The 19,712-nt window shown below is 46.2% G+C and overlaps 1 protein-coding gene across 9 annotated transcripts in view; it reads left to right on the top strand.

The window, feature by feature from the left end:
* The window catches only part of LOC134918777 (interleukin-15-like), a 205,975-nt gene that overhangs the window by 92,560 nt on the left and 93,703 nt on the right, over positions 1–19,712 (top strand). The window lies entirely within an intron of this gene.

Consider the following 19,712-nt stretch of genomic DNA (forward strand, 5'->3'; position numbering starts at 1 on the left):
ACTGTGGGGGTATATCTGGCACTGAAGGGGCATATCTAGCACTCTGGGGGGCATATGTGTATCTGGCACTGTGGGGGCATGTGTATCTGGCACTGTGGGGGCATATCTGGCACTGTGGAAGCATATGTGTATCTGGCACTGTAAGGGCATATCTGGCACTGTTGGGGCACGTGCACCTGGCACTGTGGGGGCATATCTGGCACTCTGGGGGCATATGTGTATCTGGCACTGTGGGGGCATATCTGGCACTGTGGGGTCATATGTATCTGGCACTGTGGGGGCATATCTGGCACTGTGGGGGCATGTGTGTCTGGCACTGTGGGGGCATATCTGGCACTGTGGGGCATATGTATGTGTCACTGTGCCTGGCATATCTGGCACTGTGGGGGCATATCTGGCAAATGTGTATCTGGCACTGTGGGGGCATATGCATATCTGGCACAGTGGGGGCATATCTGGCACTCTGGGGGCATATGTGTATCTGACACTCTGGGGAAATGTGTATCTGATACTCTGGGGCAATGTGTATCTGGCACTGTGGGGGCATATATGGCACTACTGGGGGAATTTGTGTATCTGGCACTGTGGGGCATTTGTGCATCTGGCACTATGGGGCATTTGTGTATCTCACACTGTAGGAGCATATCTGGCACAGTGGGGGCATATCTGGCACTGTGGGGGCATATGTGTATCTGGCACTATTGGTGTCATCAGTGTATCTGGCCCCCCCAAATGTGTATCACGCCCCCATTTTCATTGGCCACACCCCATGTGGTTCTGTTAGCTACTCTTCACTCTGCAACTATTATGGAGTTTACGCAATAGGTAGCAATGTCACAGATGGTGCTACTTATTATGTGAGCTGAGTAATGTAGCTACCTCTACAATATTTATCAACCTCTGTAGATGAGATCAATTATATTTTATGCAGCTTTACATTGGCGTTTCTACCATGGGTACAATGTGTGCGGCGAGAGCCCACACTGAACACATTGCAGCTATGTTTTCATACTCACCTCTCCGAAGTCCACCGCCAGGCGCTTCAGTGGCAGCCGTCGCTGCAAAAATAAAACCCAAAAATGTCCGCCATGCGCAGTACGACTTTTGTCTCCGAAACATGGCGGCTGCAGTAGACTCTGGCATATTGCTGAAGCCTACAGCGCTGTGGAGAGGAGGGGGCCCACCCAGAGTGTGCACATGGGCCACCTCCTCTCTTAAGACGCCCCTGCAGCTATACTGTACTTTATCTTCTTGGTATTAACTGTCACTTAGCTGGTATAATAGCTATAAAGCATTAGCCTAAGATATTTACTCCTTTGAGTAAACATTAGCTGCAGGGCAGGGGCTGTCACTTTGCCTTGGTGTAGCTTGGGTGAGTATAGGATTACACTTACAAATGCCTCGCTGCTGCTCGGTCTCCGCCTCCTGCAGACACTCCCCCAACTTCTCCCTTACACTTACAGCAGGATACGGTCGTTAGGTCGACACAACTTAGGTCGACAGTCATTAGGTCGACCACTGAATGTCGACATGGGCATTAGGTCGACATGTACTAGGTCAACATGGGCATTAGGTTGACATGTACTAGGTTGACAGGTCAAACGGTCGACATGAGGTTTTCACATTTTTTTTTCAATTTTTCATACTTTATGATCCATGTGGACTACAATTAGGAATGGTAACCTGTGCCGAGCACAGCAGTAGCGGAGTGATGCACCTTGCCCAAAGCATGGTGAGCGAAGCGAACCATGCAAGGGTACACGGTGCACTGATTGGGGTTCCCCATCACTTTACGAAGAAAATGACACCAAAAAAAGTCCAAAAACTCATGTCGACCTTTTCACCTGTCGACCTAGTACATGTCGACCTAATGCCCATGTCGACCTAGTACAAGGACCCATACCCCTTACAGCCACATAGAATGGAGCCACTGCTGCTGTGGCTTCTGTGTTGTGGCTGTCAGAGTCTGTGCCTGTAATAGGTAGTGCTCAGGGCCGGCGCTGACCGCTCAGCAAGGTCCTGCAAAGCAGGGAGGCGCTGAGTCGGAGAGGCGCTCTCCCCGCTCTGCGACCTTACTGATGTACACTATTGCTGCCGGCTGCCAGCGCCTGTCACTCTGACAGACAGTAGCGGCTCCGGCAGCAGGAGAGCGGCTCCCCCTCCATTCCTCCTCACTGACGAAGGGTCACTGTCCTCCCTGTTGCTGCCGCTGCTGCCAGCACCTATGACACTTACAACAGGCAGCAGCAGCAGCATGAAGAGATGTGCTGCGGAAACGTAATTAGCATGCGCCTGGCCCCACCCCCACCCCGTCGCTACCTTGTCACTTGGTCCTGCCGGTTGGCTCCGCCTCTTTTTCCGCCACCTCTACGTCATTATGTGCGCTGCACCTCTCCTTCCCTGTCTCTTTGTGCCTCCGAGGAGCAGACAGAGTGCAGAGGCAGGGCAAAAGAGTGAACAGGGCCCGTTTCCTGGACGCTGAGGCGGGGGGGCTGACCGCTGCACATCTTTGGGACCATGATGACCCTCTTCTCCCATCACACAAGGCAGCTGAGATGTGCTGGCAGAGGGAGTCCACCAGCCACAGACAGCCTCTAAACACGGCAGGAGCTAGGACCCAGCGACTGCAGCACAGGAGATTGGGGAAAACTGAAGACCATGGCTTCAGCAGGAGGAGGACCTACATCCCTAACAGTAGCAGCCAGAGGTATGAGTCCAGCTAGTATTAAAAGGGATCTGGGTCAGGTGCTTAGAGGAATAACATTTCCATGGAGCTGTGTGAGGTGGTCAGCCTCACTAATAAACAGAAAGTGTCTAAACACTGGTGTCTCCCTCACTCACTGCCCCTGGTCTCTGTGTCTCTCTGGTCTGTCTTTCTATTTCTCCCTAGTGTCTCCCTCTCTCTGGGCGGAATGTACTAATGTTCATCGCCGCCCTGCACCACGATGCTGATCACATATGTACTAACATATGCGATCAGCATTGCGGAGGACAGCTCTTCCGATAAGAGCTGTCCTCCGCGATGCGCAGCGGCAGCCTGACTTCCGGGATTCGGCCCCAGGAGTCAGTCTGCGCATGCACGGGGTGACGGGGGCGGCCGCAGGGCATGCTGGGAGGGATCTGATCTGATCCCTCACACAGTGCAGCGGAGAGAAGCCCATAGGCTTCTATGGACGTACGCCAGCTAAAGCTGGCGTACCCCGCCGCGGCGCTGTCCTGCCTGCCGGGGGTTAGTACATCCGGAAAATGCGGTAAACAGGGAGTTTACCGCATTTTCCGCTTAGTACATCCCACCCACTGTCCCTGATCTGTGTCTCTCAGTGCCCCAGGTCTTTCCCTGCTGCTGCTGGTCCCCTGCCCCCTGTCTCCCTCACTCACTGCCTATACTGCCTCTGGTCTCTCTCTAGCTCTCTAAGCCAATGGTCTTCCCCTCTCTTTCTGCCCCTGGACTGTCTCTCACTCTCTGCCCCTGGTCTGTGTGTCCCTCTCTCTCTCTGCTCCTGGTCTCTCCCTCCCTCTCTGCTCCTAGTCTCTGTGTCTCTCTCACTTTGGTCTGTCTCCTTGGTATATCCCTCTCTCTCTCGCTCTGTCCCTGACCTGTGTCTCTCTGTGCCCCTGCACTCCCCCCCCCCCCCCCAATCTCTCTCCCTCTCTCTCCCCTTCTTTTTCTCTCAGCGCCTGGTCTCTCTCCAAGCCTCTGGTCTTACCCACTCTTTCTGCCCCTGGACTGTCTCTCACTCTCTGCCCCTGATCTGTCTCCCTCTTCTCACTTTCTCTGGTCTCTTCCTCTCTCTCTCTCTCTCTCGCTCTCTCACTCTCTGCCATTGTAGTAAAACATCTAAATTAATCATTTGAATTATATATATATATATATATATATATATATATATATATGTGTGTGTTAAGGAGGGCCCCGGAGATATCAGAGTACCTGGCCCCAAGATTTCGCCGGCCCTGCTTACACTGCACATATCTGGTAAGTGACGAGAAGGGGGGGGCTTGCTCCATAGCTTGTAGTCTGTACGTGAATGTTTACAGTATTTTATTTATTCTAATAAAGCTATTTTTAATGCCCCTTCCCTCACCCTTCCTGTAGCTCCCCCCTCAGTGCCCCTGCCCTCACCCTCAATGTAGCTCCCCCCTCAGTGTGCCCTCACCCTCCCTCTAACTCCCCCCTCAGCATCCCTACCCTCACTCTCCCTGTAACTCCCCCTCAGCGTACCTGCCCTCGCACTCCCTGTAACTCCCAAATTAGTGGGATTAGGAAGGGGAAAGAGGGGATGGAAAATAGATGGGGAAAGGGGTTGCAGAGAGAGTGGAGGAAAACGAGAGAAGAAAAAAATAATAGCTTACAAAAAAAAAAAACCCCAGGCAATGCTGGACATAAGTATATGGGACACTACTATGTTGTGTCATATGAATCATCGGGACTATGTGCAGTATAAATCGAATAAGATTGTGCTACAGTGTGGCGTAATTTGAATTGGAGGTACTATTGTGGGGGGCTATTGTGTGTCCGCACCCCTTCCATGTGAGACCACACCCCTCTTTTGTGACGCACACTGACCCTTTATGAGTTAAGGGAGGAAGGGCGCAATTTTATAGTTTGCAGGAGGGCGCCGAACACCCTAGCCCCGGCCCTGGTAGTGCTGCCATAAGTCAGGGCACAGGAAGGAACCCTCTCCGCCTCCCTGTCACAGACACACCCTTCCAATACTGCTGGTTTAGTTGACTAGCGCTTATGCCGGGTTCTGTGAACAGTGCTGAGCCTCAATGCCGCTCTGCTCTGGCTTCACAAACTAAGTCCTCTCCGGCTGCCGCAATGTATACCACTCAGCTCTAATGTGGGCGACGGCCATTAGCAGCCGCCGGCAGAGGATCTGCAGTCTCTCTGTCAGCTACACTGACAGCACCTATCAACCCCTGTCTAGTAGTCATATGACCCACTCTGAGGCTATGCCCGCCCACTGGCAATCACCTTGCTATGTGATTGACAGTTAGGAGCACAAGGACATTAACCCTTTAGATGCACTGTGAAACCATAAAATAAGCTTTAATTGTATTTACCATTACATTTACATCAATGTACATACAATTACATATATGTGAACTATATTATTTACCTCAGAACATGCATATAAAAACATCCATTAACTTTAATATGAATAATATATATGCTTATACTTCATTTTTATTAAAATATTGTAACTACCTCAGTATAAGTGTTGTTTAAACCCTTAATCAGGGTTACACCAGCAGTTCCCAAACTTTTTTGAGTTATGGCACCCTACAGTGACAGAATTTTTTTCACGGCACCCCAAGGCCAAAAGTTTCTTATTAAGAATTTCAGGTAAAAACAGAAGATTAAGTAAATTGTGTTAATATGTCATAGGTTCAGTTTTTAAATACCTTGATAAGAGAATTCAATTGCAGGTGATAACCTGTTTTCACTTATCGTGGAAAGTGGTTATTACCCAATTCAATTACAGGTGAAGTTAACTCGCAATAATTCTCCTTAGGATTTAACACAATTTTTTTCCACCTATTTTAAGATAAAAATGTTGGGACTTGGGGGCTAATTCAGCAAGGATCACTATAATGATCAACTGCACAGTTTCCCAATTATCAGGAAACTGCACAGACGCAGGATTCGTTCTGTGCGTGGGCAGAACACTTCCTGCGTTCAGGAGCAGGGACGGCAAATGTAGCCATAAATGGGTGGGGGGTCGCTCCAGTTTTCCGGGAGTGGCAAGGCCAAGGTCTACATCTAGAGATGCAGATTTCTTGACCTCGCAAGAAGGCCCCCTGCGACGGACAGCCTGTGAAAGCAGAGGGTTACTAAACTGTCTGTTTGCACTCCAGTGTGGTATCCAGGCAACTGTTGGGACCATTACCCATTGCAGCCAATATGAGCCAGCTATGAGCTGCTGCCAGGCTCATAACACCGTGTTTCTGTGTTATAAGAAACTGTTTTTCATTTGTATTTATGTATTGATATTTTAGTCAATCAACATTGTGACCTTTTGTTACGTGAAACAACTTCAATACACTTCTAGGTATTTGTGTTTTTAAAATAACTAAAGCTTGTCAAGTTTTAATAATGTTACATTTGTGCATGAATTTGTACGGAATGCTTTGTTTTACATAAACTCTGGTTACTTTGTTACATTTTGAGAGTAAATGAAGGCTTTCAACAAATAATGTTAATAGTGGTAGTTTTTGTGTTTTATAGTGAGTGTGATACTCTGAGGACCTCATAAACCTTATAGCTTTACCTATTTGCCCAGCCCTTCAAAATTTTAACCTTGTAGGAGATGTTTAAACACCTGCCCCTTTTCATTGCTCAAATAATAGAAGTATTGATGCAGCTTATTCTGGAAATATATATATAATAATTATTGTTCTAAAGGCTTTCACATATAGAGGTGGCTTTATGTGGTGATTTCTGTGTGCTGACATCCATAAATAAGAGTAACAAAGTACATTTACGTGTCAATGGCTATTTCTTCCAAATAATATTAAGTATTTGAGCTATGCGAGGAATGCCTAACACATGAGATATCAGCGATATACCCCTTGCTTGGCAAACTAACTCTGCAGATAGCAGTCAACATTATTTCCCATAGGGACTGCTGCTGTTTGGCCAGTTTACCATGCTCCAAAAGCTTTGCAGTTCAGAGCTTGACCCAGTTAGCTAACGCCATTTCCAGATGGCATTAGCCACTCTAGCCCTAGATGAAGAGCATTGTTAAAGTGGGATCTTCTGATTGCTCCCTGGCAGTCACCATGCTTTTCCCTACTTACTGTATGTATGTGGGCAGTAGAACTGGCAGTGCAATGATAGCAACATTACTGCCACCAATCATAAATATAACCCAAAGTCTTTATTATATCAGTTCCTTAAGCCATGGCTGGTCGGGATGCAGTTAATTTGCCAGCTGTCAGGATCACGGTTGCCAGGATACCAACAACGGAATCCCGAGAGCTGACAGTGCCATCAGCCGGAATCCTGATGAACAGGGGCTATTCCAACCTGTGGGTTTTCACAACACCCATAGAGTGGGAATAGAACCTGTGGCAAGCGTAGCGAGCCACCGAGCTCTCAAGGGCACTCTTTGCGTTGGCCCCGCTGCTGGCATACTGGTGGCCAGGATTTAATGCGTAGCAAAAGAATGAATTTGGCCATTAATCTGGGCACTGGGCTTTAAAGGTACTGTCGCAAGGATATTATGCTGGTGTAACCTGATTTATGTAACAAGTATAATGTTTTAGGGCCTAGCCATGTTATAAAGGGGGTAACCAATTAGCTAATTGTCTCATCGAGGACCATCTAATTAGCCCTGATAAGCCAGCGTGAGCCGCAGCTTATCAGGGATTTTGGGGGTCATTCCGAGTTGTTCGCTCGTTGCCGATTTTCGCTATGCTGCGGTTTGTTGCAAATTGCGCATGCGCAAGGCATGCAGGGCGCATGCGCTTAGTTATTTAACTAAAAACTTAGTAGATTTGCTGTGGATCCTGCGGCGCTTTTCATTCGCACGGCTGATCCGTAAATGATTGACAGGAAAGGAGCGTTTCTGGGTGGTAACTGAACGTTTTCCGGGAGTGTGCTAAAAAACACAGGCGTGTCAGGGAAAAACACGGGAGTGTCTGGAGAAACGGGGGAGTGGCTGGGCGAACGCAGGGCGTGTTTGTGACGTCAAACCAGGAACTAAACGGACTGAGCTGATCGCAATCTGTGAGTAGGTCTGGAGCTACTCAGAAACTGCAAAGAATTATTTATTAGCAATTCTGCTAATCTTTCGTTCGCTATTCTGCAACGAGGGAACAACTCGGAATGACCCCCAGAGGGCGGCGGCCTAGCGTGTGCAATGCTGCTAAAAGCAGCTAGCGAGCGAACAACTCGGAATGAGGGCCTTTGTTTCATTTGCCTCGACAGGAAAAAACAAATTGCCGGAAACAGCCCTGTTTTCACCTGAACCTGTGTGATTTCTGGAGACAATGTATTTTTTTTTTTACAGGCGACTAAATTGGATCACCTGTAAAAAAAAAATACAGATGAAACATCGGGAAAAATCGCGAAAAACTAACGTTTTTTTGTTACCGATGTATCTTCACTGGTAATTTCATACCCTCCAAAGAATCTAATCACTATTTTTTCTTTTATTTCCTAATTCCTCCACCCAAATCTATTAAATAATGGAAGTATGGAAGTTTACTCGGGAACACTTATACCAGTAGATACCTCAATTAACCTGTATTACTACTGATTCCTTGAATTTTTCTCCTGCTCCTCAGTGAGTCAGTCTGGTCTCTGGCAGCGTAATCTTAAATCAGGCGCTGGTTCGTGAGCCAATCTGAGCTCGTGATTTCCTGATTGGCTGCAAGTCTGCAAGCTCTGACTGGCTCATGAACCGGCGCCTGATTAGGATAACACCGCCGCCGCCCTACCCCTGCCCGTGAGCCGCAAAAGGAAGCGGAGGGGGCCGTGAGTTTGACATCCCTGGCCTACATCCCTGGCCTACACTGACATGTTTCCTTACTTATATAAAAAGGGTGTTAGACTCCTCTATTTGTTGCTATTTGTTTTTTTTGTATTGAACTATTATAAAATCCTTTATATAGCCTTTCATAGCCTTGGAATATACGCAGGGTCGCCTCAGGAGAGGAGGAGGAGTGTATGCAGGCTCTGGGCACTAGGATCTCTAGTTCTTGCGCATATCTGTAGGAAAATTTCCCATTGCGCGAAACAGGGAAAATAGTGCCACACCATTTTCCCAGTGATTTCTGCAGTGCTACAGCTGCGCCGAGGGACTCCGGATGGTGAGTATTAAAAATAATGGGTGCAGGGTGTGTGGTGTGCGCCCCCCTGGACCCCGGGGGCCCGCCTACACCGCACACACTGCACCCATTATAAATATGCCAGTGAATATACGTATTTTACACTGAAACGGTCCTGATAGTGACCTTCCTTGATGTTAATGGCAGGAGAACACTCTTTGTAGATTCAAAATTGAGAATATTTACGTAATCCCCATCCACATAATGATGGTTATGGAAAAGAGGCAGAGGGAAAGTGCATATATGTATAATATAGGGAATACGTATGGGAGCACAACACTCAGGATGCTGATGGTCAGAAGACGGACAGCTACATCCCGATGCTCAGGATCCCAACAGCCATTAAGTACCCTAACCCTCTTCCCCTAACCTTCCCTACCTTATGCCTAACCCTAACTCTCCCCCTCGCAGCCTAACCCTACCCGTCCCCGTTTAGTGCTTATATCTAACCATGCCCCCTAAGTCTCTAAACCTAAGCCTCCCACCTTAGTGCTTAACCCTAACCCCCACTTGTTAGTGCCTAACCCTAATCCATCCCTTCCTGCAGCCTAACCCTATCCCTCCCTCTGTAACATAACTATAACCTGCGCTCTAATGCCTAAATTTAAGCCTAGCTATGCCGAGCTGCGTAATTAGACGCTCCCAGATGTGCACGCGCCTCAGACGTGCATGCGGTCGCACCTAACAAGGCACAATTGAGCTGTGATGTAGCTGACATGAGCGTGGTTACTTCTGTACTGTCTTCTATTGTACTAAGATGTATATTAAATGTATTATGGTGTCATTGTACACAGAGCCATAAGTAGACCTTTTGGTGTGGAATTGCCCCCCCCCCCTCCCCCCTCCCTATTTTTTCAATAGGAACAGAAGGTACATGCCCTCACGGGGAGGGTGCATTGCAAATTTGATCCCAGAGAAAGCCCATGTTATGATACCCTTCCCACATTACATCCGGCACTCCAAGGCTTTTGGCAAGTGAAAAAAACTTTAGTGGTCAAAGATCATCATTTCGGGGAATAGCATCCCATCATCAGGATAACACGTGCAGTGCAAAGAACAAACATTTATACTTAATGTTCCACGCCCGCCGCCATCCCGGAACATCGCAGCCCACTTTTTCACTTGTTTCACTTACTAAAAGCCTTGGAGTGCAGCCCCTCCTCTTTCTATGTGTACACGTGATATATACCCTAGGAGGGCACCCAAGCAAGCCAATATTTTGTGTGGGATGATAAAGCTAAATATTTATCTTACTTAAAACCCTTTAAGAGGTCAAAGAACACAGTACGCTATTTACGTATGGTATACCGTAAGGGTACGCACGTTGCGTAACAATCGCTTAGCCGTAGTCGAGACGCTCGAGCGTCACGTTCGCTTACGGCCAAGGGATCACAGGCAGGCACGCTATAGGCTGCCGACTAGATAAAGCCAAATATTTATCCTATTTAACACACTATACTGAGGTTAAGAAACACGGTACGCAACCGGCGCACGAGGTACCGTAAGGGTACGCTCTTAGCGTAGCGGACGCTGTATCGGGAGCGAGCCGCTCGAGCGACACAAACGCTCGCGAGAATACGCTGTTGGTATCGGGCACACTATAGGTGAGCGACTACCGTAATGCTACGCTATCAGCGTAGCGGACGCTCGAGACCACGAGGAGATCACGAGCGGCGCAGACGCTCACAAGATAACAATCAGTAGACCTTGAATGTAACACACAGAAATGATATTCTTATACTGTAAACCCTTTTGTAGTGATAAGGTGAAAATGCAACACAGTGTAAGCTGGTTTACACTAAAGCTGTTTGAGCGATAGAGACGCTCCTATTACCCACTGCAATATAATGAACACACAATACCGGTCTAAGGGTCTAACGCCTTTTAAGGAAATGAATGAACGTTCAAAAAGAATAATACAATACAAGTCATACACTACCAATATAACATAGACTACCTAACCAGACAACTACACATGAAATACAATATCAGTACAATAACTATATAAGAGAAACGAGAGAGAAAGAGAAGAGAGAGAGCGAGAGATACGGCTCACAATAACAAGAAAGACAATATGATTGCGGAGAAAACTTACGCACAAAGGGGAACGATCGCATGCGCCTCTGGACATCCAGCTCCCGATTTTCAGCAATGAGAACCGTTGAAGAGTGAGAGCTGGATGTGATCGGCTTGTCTATTTATGCCCCACACACAATACAATTCAATGGTCCCTACAATCTCATAGTTCATTGGACACAGGAATTCGTCTTCGCACTATAACAAAAGGTCATAGGTTGATTCATACAGGTGGGCTGTGACTACTTCCAACTGCTCAGGTGGGTGGGAAACTAGGTTTACCGCCGCATGGATAAGTAAGTGCAAATAATAGTAAATGGACATAAACTTCTTATGTCCATAACTATTTGCACGAGCGATTAATTCGCTTCAAACCAACACCGGAATATTGCTAATTAAATACTCTTCCGATGGATACTAAACACCACTGTATAATCCTTGTCTGACCCTTTGTATCAGACAAAGAGGGATCTCTCTGTCCATGAACATGCTACATTAACTAAACTTTCAGAATCTATCAAAGGGACCATGATCTACAAAATACATTATATGGTTAAAATATGTAACGATTGAGTCGCACGCTACGCACACATAAACTCTACCGTAAATGCACATCCCGTGCGCCTGCGGGTGCACGTAACAGCGGGTATGCGCACGCACGGGAGAGCGTACGCATGCGCAGAGCGGACATGTATGAGGTGCAAATATGGCAGTGTGCATAGTGATATTTTTCTGACTTTGACAGGGATTTGCTGTCCCTTATTGAGTGCCGAGTTGATATATATATATATATACATATATATATATACGTCCACAGTTAGGGCAGCACTCCCATTAAGAAATACCACTGCTCCGGTGCCCTCCAAGGAACCCAAGTAAGGCCCACAATATACAACCCGGTATGGCGGCACTCAGATATCATTCACGTCTCAAGGCAGAAGTACAACGTTTCGGAGAACTTTATTCACACTCCGTCATCAGGTAAGACAAACATACAATAAACATACCTTAAATAGAATCCCCACCACGAGTGACGCTTGGCGCGCAGCTCCGGAGGACGGGCGCCCGCTGATGACGTCCTTGCTCTTCTCGATCACACTAAGGCCTACATGTGACCCAGCGTGTGCTGTCAGAGGACGGACGCTCGTTAATGACGTCCGCTCCGGTCCTGCCTGCACCATAGCAACCACTATAAACAAAAAACAGGAAATACATTACATTTAAAAAACAAAGGAACACAGCGAAACCTGTGTCAAGGACACTTAGCACAATACTCCCTTGGATACATTTAGGCTAAGAACATCTAAATAGCAGCAATATACATCCCAGAACAAACCCCAAAATAGAAAATTAAGTTATAATACACTGGAGTACATATAAACTCCACAAAGATGTAGAAAAGTATAATACACAATCTACAAAAAACAATGTAGACCAGGAGTTTCATTTAAGCCTCTGGGTGAAAGTGTCCCTAATTCATGGATCCACTGCGCTTCTTTCTGTAAAAGGCGTAGAGATCGATCCCCACCTCTAAGCCTAGCTGGTTCATGGTCTATGATAATGTACTTAAGAGAAGCCAAACTGTGGCCAGCATTAAAAAAGTGACGTGCCACAGGTTGTTCACTGTTACCAGTACTAAGTGCATTACGTATTGACAATTTATGATTGGCCATACGCTCTCTAAGAGTGCGATCAGTCTTTCCTATGTAATTTTTTCCGCAAGCACATACAATCATATAGATTATGAATTTTGTGGTGCATGTCACTCGGTGCTTGATTTCATACTTTCTACCACTGTGTGGATGTGAGAAAAATTTTCCCACCATCAACGCACTACATGTAACGCAGTTAAGACACCTAAAGCATCCTTTTTTGAGACTCATGAAGCTGCTTTGCATACTTTGATGGGATTGAAGACCCGTAATGTCGGTTTTCATCACCCAGTCCCTGATGTTACGTCCGCGTGTATAACATGGCATAATAGTTGTACTACCCAGATTAAGGTCCTGGTCAGTAGCAACTATTGGCCATAACTTTTTCGCTGTATTAATCACAGCTCCACTTGCGGTACTATAGTGGTTAACCCAGGGCATCCTGCTAGATTCTGATTTAGCATTCCTGGAAAGCAACAGAGACTCCCTGCTGCATCCCAGCGCTCGTGCTTTGGCCTTCAATAATAAATCCATATTGTATCCTCTACTTTTAAATTTACGAACCATGTCGTCTATCTGAACCACTGCCTGTTCATGATCACTGCAAATCCTAATAGCGCGCAAGAATTGTGAATAGGGTAATCCAAATTTCAAGGGTCTAGGATGAAAGCTCCGTGCATGGAGCAATGTGTTCCTATCCGTCAACTTACTGTATAATTCAGTGGAAATTTTACCATGCTTAATGATCACCTTCACGTCTAGATAATTAACCGTATCAGGGCTAATGTTGTATGTAAATTTGACCGGATGATCTGATCCATTATGTTCTTCTAATAACTGGATGAGAGCATCCTGGCCCCCTGACCAGATCATGAACAGATCATCGATATATCTTACATAAAAATGAATGTGCTCATTGACGGTACAATTATTAAAAAATATGTCCTGTTCGACCATAAACATATATGCATTAGCGTACGATGAGGCCACACTGGACCCCATCGCACACCCAGATGTTTGCAAATAAAATTTCCCGTCAAAAAGAAAGAAATTGCACTTCAAAACTATTTCTAACAACTCCAAAAAGAATTCAATCTCTGGACCTTTATATAGAGCGTTACCCGTTATCAACCTTTTAACAGCCAATAAACCCTGCTCGTTGGGGATAACTGTGTAAAGGCTAGAGATGTCAATACTACTCAGTAGACTACCCGGTTTGACATCACCCAATAACTCTAACTTATTGAGAAATGTAGTGGTGTCAAGCAGGTATCTACAATGATTAGTTACACAGGGCTGAAGTAATGCGTCAAGGTATGTAGATACCTTCTGAAACAGACCACCCCGAGCAGAGATGATCGGTCTGCCGGGGGGATCTACAATACTCTTGTGGATTTTAGGCAATGAATAAAGAATCGGTGTCACTGGTGATTCAGTTATTAATGCCAACATCAAATCACCAGTAATGACACCAGCGTCCACAGCCTTTTGGAGTGTATCTCTTAGTTGTATACAGAAGATTTTAGTAGGATCACCCTTGAGTAATCTATATACCTTGTGATCCCCCAACTGACGCTCAAGTTCAGCCCTGTATGTGCCAATATCTTGTATCACGATAGCCCCGCCTTTGTCAGCGGGGCGTATCGTGATATCCGTGTATGATGAAAGATCACGTAAAGCATCATACTCATCCTTGGTCATATTGTTAGCCACAAATTTATTAGCCACCATAGTGTCAGACAACTCAGCACTATTTACAGAACTGTCCAGCATACGACTGAAAGTCTTAATAGCAGCGCTATTAGAAACTGGATCAAATCTGGATCTTTTCTGTAATTTCGCCAATTGAGCCGGTAGTTCTTGATGCCCATGAAAACTAGGAGTAGCTCTAGAACCCCTAAAGTGTTCATGCAGTTTCAATTTTCTGTTTAAACTGTATTTTTCTATTTCCCATTGCATAGAATTAAAACGAACAGTGGGAACAAAAGAAAGTCCTTTCGATAGGACTTGGGTTTCAGTAGGGGTGAGGGGATGTGAGGAGAGATTGAACACTATCTCCTCCCCCGTGGCAATCTGATTCATCCCAAGAAGGAACATCTCACAGTGACGTTGATGGACCAAGTGAAGGCCAAACCCGAGGAATGAGATCCCCTTTAGGGACACGTACCCGCCATGGAGGCGGCAAAGGAGGAGATGGATGAGGAGGGGCAGCCAATGCAAAAGAACGAGGCCGTGGCTAGAGAGGTCGTCCGCTATCACGGGGGAGGAGATAGTGTTTAATCTCTCCTCACATCCCCTCACCCCTACTGAAACCCAAGTCCTATCGAAAGGACTTTCTTTTGTTCCCACTGTTTGTTTTAATTCTATGCAATGGGAAATAGAAAAATACAGTTTAAACAGAAAATTGAAACTGCATGAACACTTTAGGGGTTCTAGAGCTACTCCTAGTTCTCATGGGCATCAAGAACTACCGGCTCAATTGGCGAAATTACAGAAAAGATCCAGATTTGATCCAGTTTCTAATAGCGCTGCAATTAAGACTTTCAGTCGTATGCTGGACAGTTCTGTAAATAGTGCTGAGTTGTCTGACACTATGGTGGCTAATAAATTTGTGGCTAACAATATGACCAAGGATGAGTATGATGCTTTATGTGATCTTTCATCATACACGGATATCACGATACGCCCCGCTGACAAAGGCGGGGCTATCGTGATACAAGATATTGGCACATACAGGGCTGAACTTTAGCGTCAGTTGGGGGATCACAAGGTATATAGATTACTCAAGGGTGATCCTACTAAAATCTTCTGTAAACAACTAAGAGATACACTCCAAAAGGCTGTGGACGCTGGTGTCATTACTGGTGATTTGATGTTGGCATTAATAACTGAATCACCAGTGACACCGGTTCTTTATTCTTTGCCTAAAATCCACAAGAGTATTGTAGATCCCCCCGGCAGACCGATCATCTCTGCTCGGGGTGGTCTGTTTCAGAAGGTATCTACATACCTTGACGCATTACTTCAGCCCTGTGTAACTAATCATTGTAGATACCTGCTTGACACCACTACATTTCTCAATAAGTTAGAGTTATTGGGTGATGTCAAACCGGGTAGTCTACTGAGTAGTATTGACATCTCTAGCCTTTACACAGTTATCCCCAACGAGCAGGGTTTATTGGCTGTTAAAAGATTGATAACGGGTAACGCTCTATATAAAGGTCCAGAGATTTAATTCTTTTTGGAGTTGTTAGAAATGGTTTTGAAGTGCAATTTCTTTCTTTTTGACGGGAAATTTTATTTGCAAACATCTGGGTGTGCGATGGGGTCCAGTGTGGCCCCATCGTACGCTAATGCATATATGTTTATGGTCGAACAGGACATATTTTTTAATAATTGTACCGTCAATGAGCACATTCATTTTTATGTAAGATATATCGATGATCTGTTCATGATCTGGTCAGGGGGCCAGGATGCTCTCATCCAGTTATTAGAAGAACATAATGGATCAGATCATCCGGTCAAATTTACATACAACATTAGCCCTGATACGTAATTAGCTAGACGTGAAGGTGATCATTAAGCATGGTAAAATTTCCACTGAATTATACAGTAAGTTGACGGATAGGAACACATTGCTTCATGCACGGAGCTTTCATCCTAGACCCTTGAAATTTGGGTTACCCTATTCACAATTCTTGCGCGCTATTAGGATTTGCAGTGATCATGAACAGGCAGTGGTTCAGATAGACGACATGGTTCGTAAATTTAAAAGTAGAGGATACGATATGGATTTATTATTGAAGGCCAAAGAACGAGCGCTGGGATGCAGCAGGGAGTCTCTGTTGCTTTCCAGGAATGCTAAATCAGAATCTAGCAGGATGCCCTGGGTTAACCACTATAGTACCGCAAGTGGAGCTGTGATTAATACAGCGAAAAAGTTATGGCCAATAGTTGCTACTGACCAGGACCTTAATCTGGGTAGTACAACTATTATGCCATGTTATACACGCGGACGTAACATCAGGGACTGGGTGATGAAAACCGACATTACGGGTCTTCAATCCCATCAAAGTATGCAAAGCAGCTTCATGAGTCTCAAAAAAGGATGCTTTAGGTGTCTTAACTGCGTTACATGTAGTGCGTTGATGGTGGGAAAATTTTTCTCACATCCACATGTGATACCCTGAAACTGCAGCCCAAATCAACTGTGGCACTACAGGTGCCAGCATGACTTTAATAAAAGTAAAATGTTTGCTGGAGTTGCATAGCACTGTGCCAGCAGCCTACGGCTTGCAGCACAGAAGGAGTTAACAGCACAGCTCATAGCTATACAGATTAGTCTGCAAAATGCAAAGGGCATGACTCACTCATTTGCAGACTCAGAGCGGGAAACTGAGAGCGGGAAACACAGAGCGGGAAATCCCAGATAGAATGTGTACCTGGGAATGCAGGGTTATAAAAAGGTTGTCTTGCAGCAGCCTAGAGAGAGGACAGTCAGTGAGGAGAGTGAGCAGACAGTGAGGTGGATTTAGCCAGAAAGATGTAGCCCCAGTGAGGGCTCCCCACATGTTTAGGTGGGGAGTGATGCCAGCCACAGCAAAGCACTTGATGACAGAGGGAGACATCGCAGTGTGAGAGCAGCAGTATGCAGAATACAGTGAAAGGGTGATGCCAGGAGAAAAGTGTGCTAATGGTGTGAGTCTCAAGAGGTATCTGGGTGAAGTGGTCGGAAGCCACGCGGCGTGAGTAAGCGCCCCCATGGAAAAGTATCTCGAGAGGTATCTGGGTGAAGTGGTCGGAAAGCCACGCGGCGTGAGTAAGCGCCCCCAAGGAAAAGAATCCTCGCTAAGTAAGAGAGAGAGAGACGGTCACCTGATGTGTAGCACTACTGGTCACAGAATGCCCTGGTACGTAATGCTGTTTGCCATGTATATGCCGCTGCGACTAAGCGATGCGCTGGAGGAGGTGCCCTGTGTGATCCACTGTAACTTATGCTTTGTGCTGGAGGAGTGTTCACAAGTTATCCCTGCAATCTCCCTGTTTGATGTTTAAATAAACTTTATGCTGTTTATCTGAGATGGCCTGGCGCCCAATTCTTTATGCGCTGCACCGACACCTGTAGTCCACACCCACAATGTACTTGTAGTTAAAGACCTGATTCTTCAGGGGACCCTCTGGTAACTGTGCCTGAAACCATGACCAGCCGGGGCAAGGTAAGGGTGATGTACTATACACAGTGACTGCAGATCTTGCATACCTAATACTAGTGGGTTATCACATTTGGCGTCACGAACAGGATACGAGCAACCATGGTTACCAACGTGGGGCTCTAAGGGCAATTTTTGTGGAGGTGGAACTCATGTAACAGGACATCGGGACTATGCAGTGCACCCGGTCGGAGCAACACCCTAGGGGGCACTGTGTTTGGCCATTTCTGAGTGTCCGAAAGAGCCAAGGATCGCAAGGGGAATGTAGTCCCCTATATCTATTTTCATAAAGGTGGAGAAACTTGTTTAATGGGAGGGGCCCACGAGAGCCACCTGTCTCTTTTGACCCAGACGTGGGGGGAGGCGAGGGCAGGTTCTCTGTGTTTGGCGCAATTGCCACAAGATGTCTGGAACATTTTACTATCACATGTGACTCTGGACTGTAACTCGTTTGAAAACCGCAACAAAATATGTGATTTGTATGTAATGTGATGTTTGACATGCCATGTTTTCCTGAATATGTGATTGTTGTTTTTTTGTCACATGTACTGTCATTATATGTTATGTTGAAAACTGCTGTTGCGTGAGGACACGCAAGATTTCAGCAGGGGTGCATGTGATACCCTGAAACTGCAGCCCAAATCAACTGTGGCACTACAGGTGCCAGCATGACTTTAATAAAAGTAAAATGTTTGCTAGAGTTGCATAGCACTGTGCCAGCAGCCTACGGCTTGCAGCACAGAAGGAGTTAACAGCACAGCTCATAGCTATACAGATTAGTCTGCAAAATGCAAAGGGCATGACTCACTCATTTGCAGACTCAGAGCGGGAAACTGAGAGCGGGAAACACAGAGCGGGAAATCCCAGATAGAATGTGTACCTGGGAATGCAGGGTTATAAAAAGGTTGTCTTGCAGCAGCCTAGAGAGAGGACAGTCAGTGAGGAGAGTGAGCAGACAGTGAGGTGGATTTAGCCAGAAAGATGTAGCCCCAGTGAGGGCTCCCCACATGTTTAGGTGGGGAGTGATGCCAGCCACAGCAAAGCACTTGATGACAGAGGGAGACATCGCAGTGTGAGAGCAGCAGTATGCAGAATCCAGTGAAAGGGTGATGCCAGGAGAAAAGTGTGCTAATGGTGTGAGTCTCAAAAGGTATCTGGGTGAAGTGGTCGGAAGCCACGCGGCGTGAGTAAGCGCCCCCCATGGAAAAGTATCTCGAGAGGTATCTGGGTGAAGTGGTTGGAAAGCCACGCGGCGTGAGTAAGCGCCCCCAAGGAAAAGAATCCTCGCTAAGTAAGAGAGAGAGAGACGGTCACCTGATGTGTAGCACTACTGGTCACAGAATGGCCTGGTACGTAATGCTGTTTGCCATGTATATGCCGCTGCGACTAAGCGATGCGCTGGAGGAGGTGCCCTGATGTGTGATCCACTGTAACTTATGCTTTGTGCTGGAGGAGTGTTCACAAGTTATCCCTGCAATCTCCCTGTTTGATGTTTAAATAAACTTTATGCTGTTTATCTGAGATGGCCTGGCGCCCAATTCTTTATGCGCTGCACCGACACCTGTAGTCCACACCCACAATGTACTTGTAGTTAAAGACCTGATTCTTCAGGGGACCCTCTGGTAACTGTGCCTGAAACCATGACCAGCCGGGGCAAGGTAAGGGTGATGTACTATACACAGTGACTGCAGATCTTGCATACCTAATACTAGTGGGTTATCACACACACAGTGGTAAAAAGTATGAAATCAAGCACCGAGTGACATGCTCCACAAAATTCATAATCTATATGATTGTATGTCCTTGCGGAAAAAATTACATAGGAAAGACTGATCGCACTCTTAGAGAGCGTATGGCCAATCATAAATTGGCAATACGTAATGCACTTAGTACTGGTAACAGTGACCAACCTGTGGCACGTCACTTTTTTAATGCT

This window comes from Pseudophryne corroboree, chromosome 1 (genome assembly GCF_028390025.1).
Source record: "Pseudophryne corroboree isolate aPseCor3 chromosome 1, aPseCor3.hap2, whole genome shotgun sequence".
Classification (NCBI taxonomy): Eukaryota; Metazoa; Chordata; class Amphibia; order Anura; family Myobatrachidae; genus Pseudophryne; species Pseudophryne corroboree.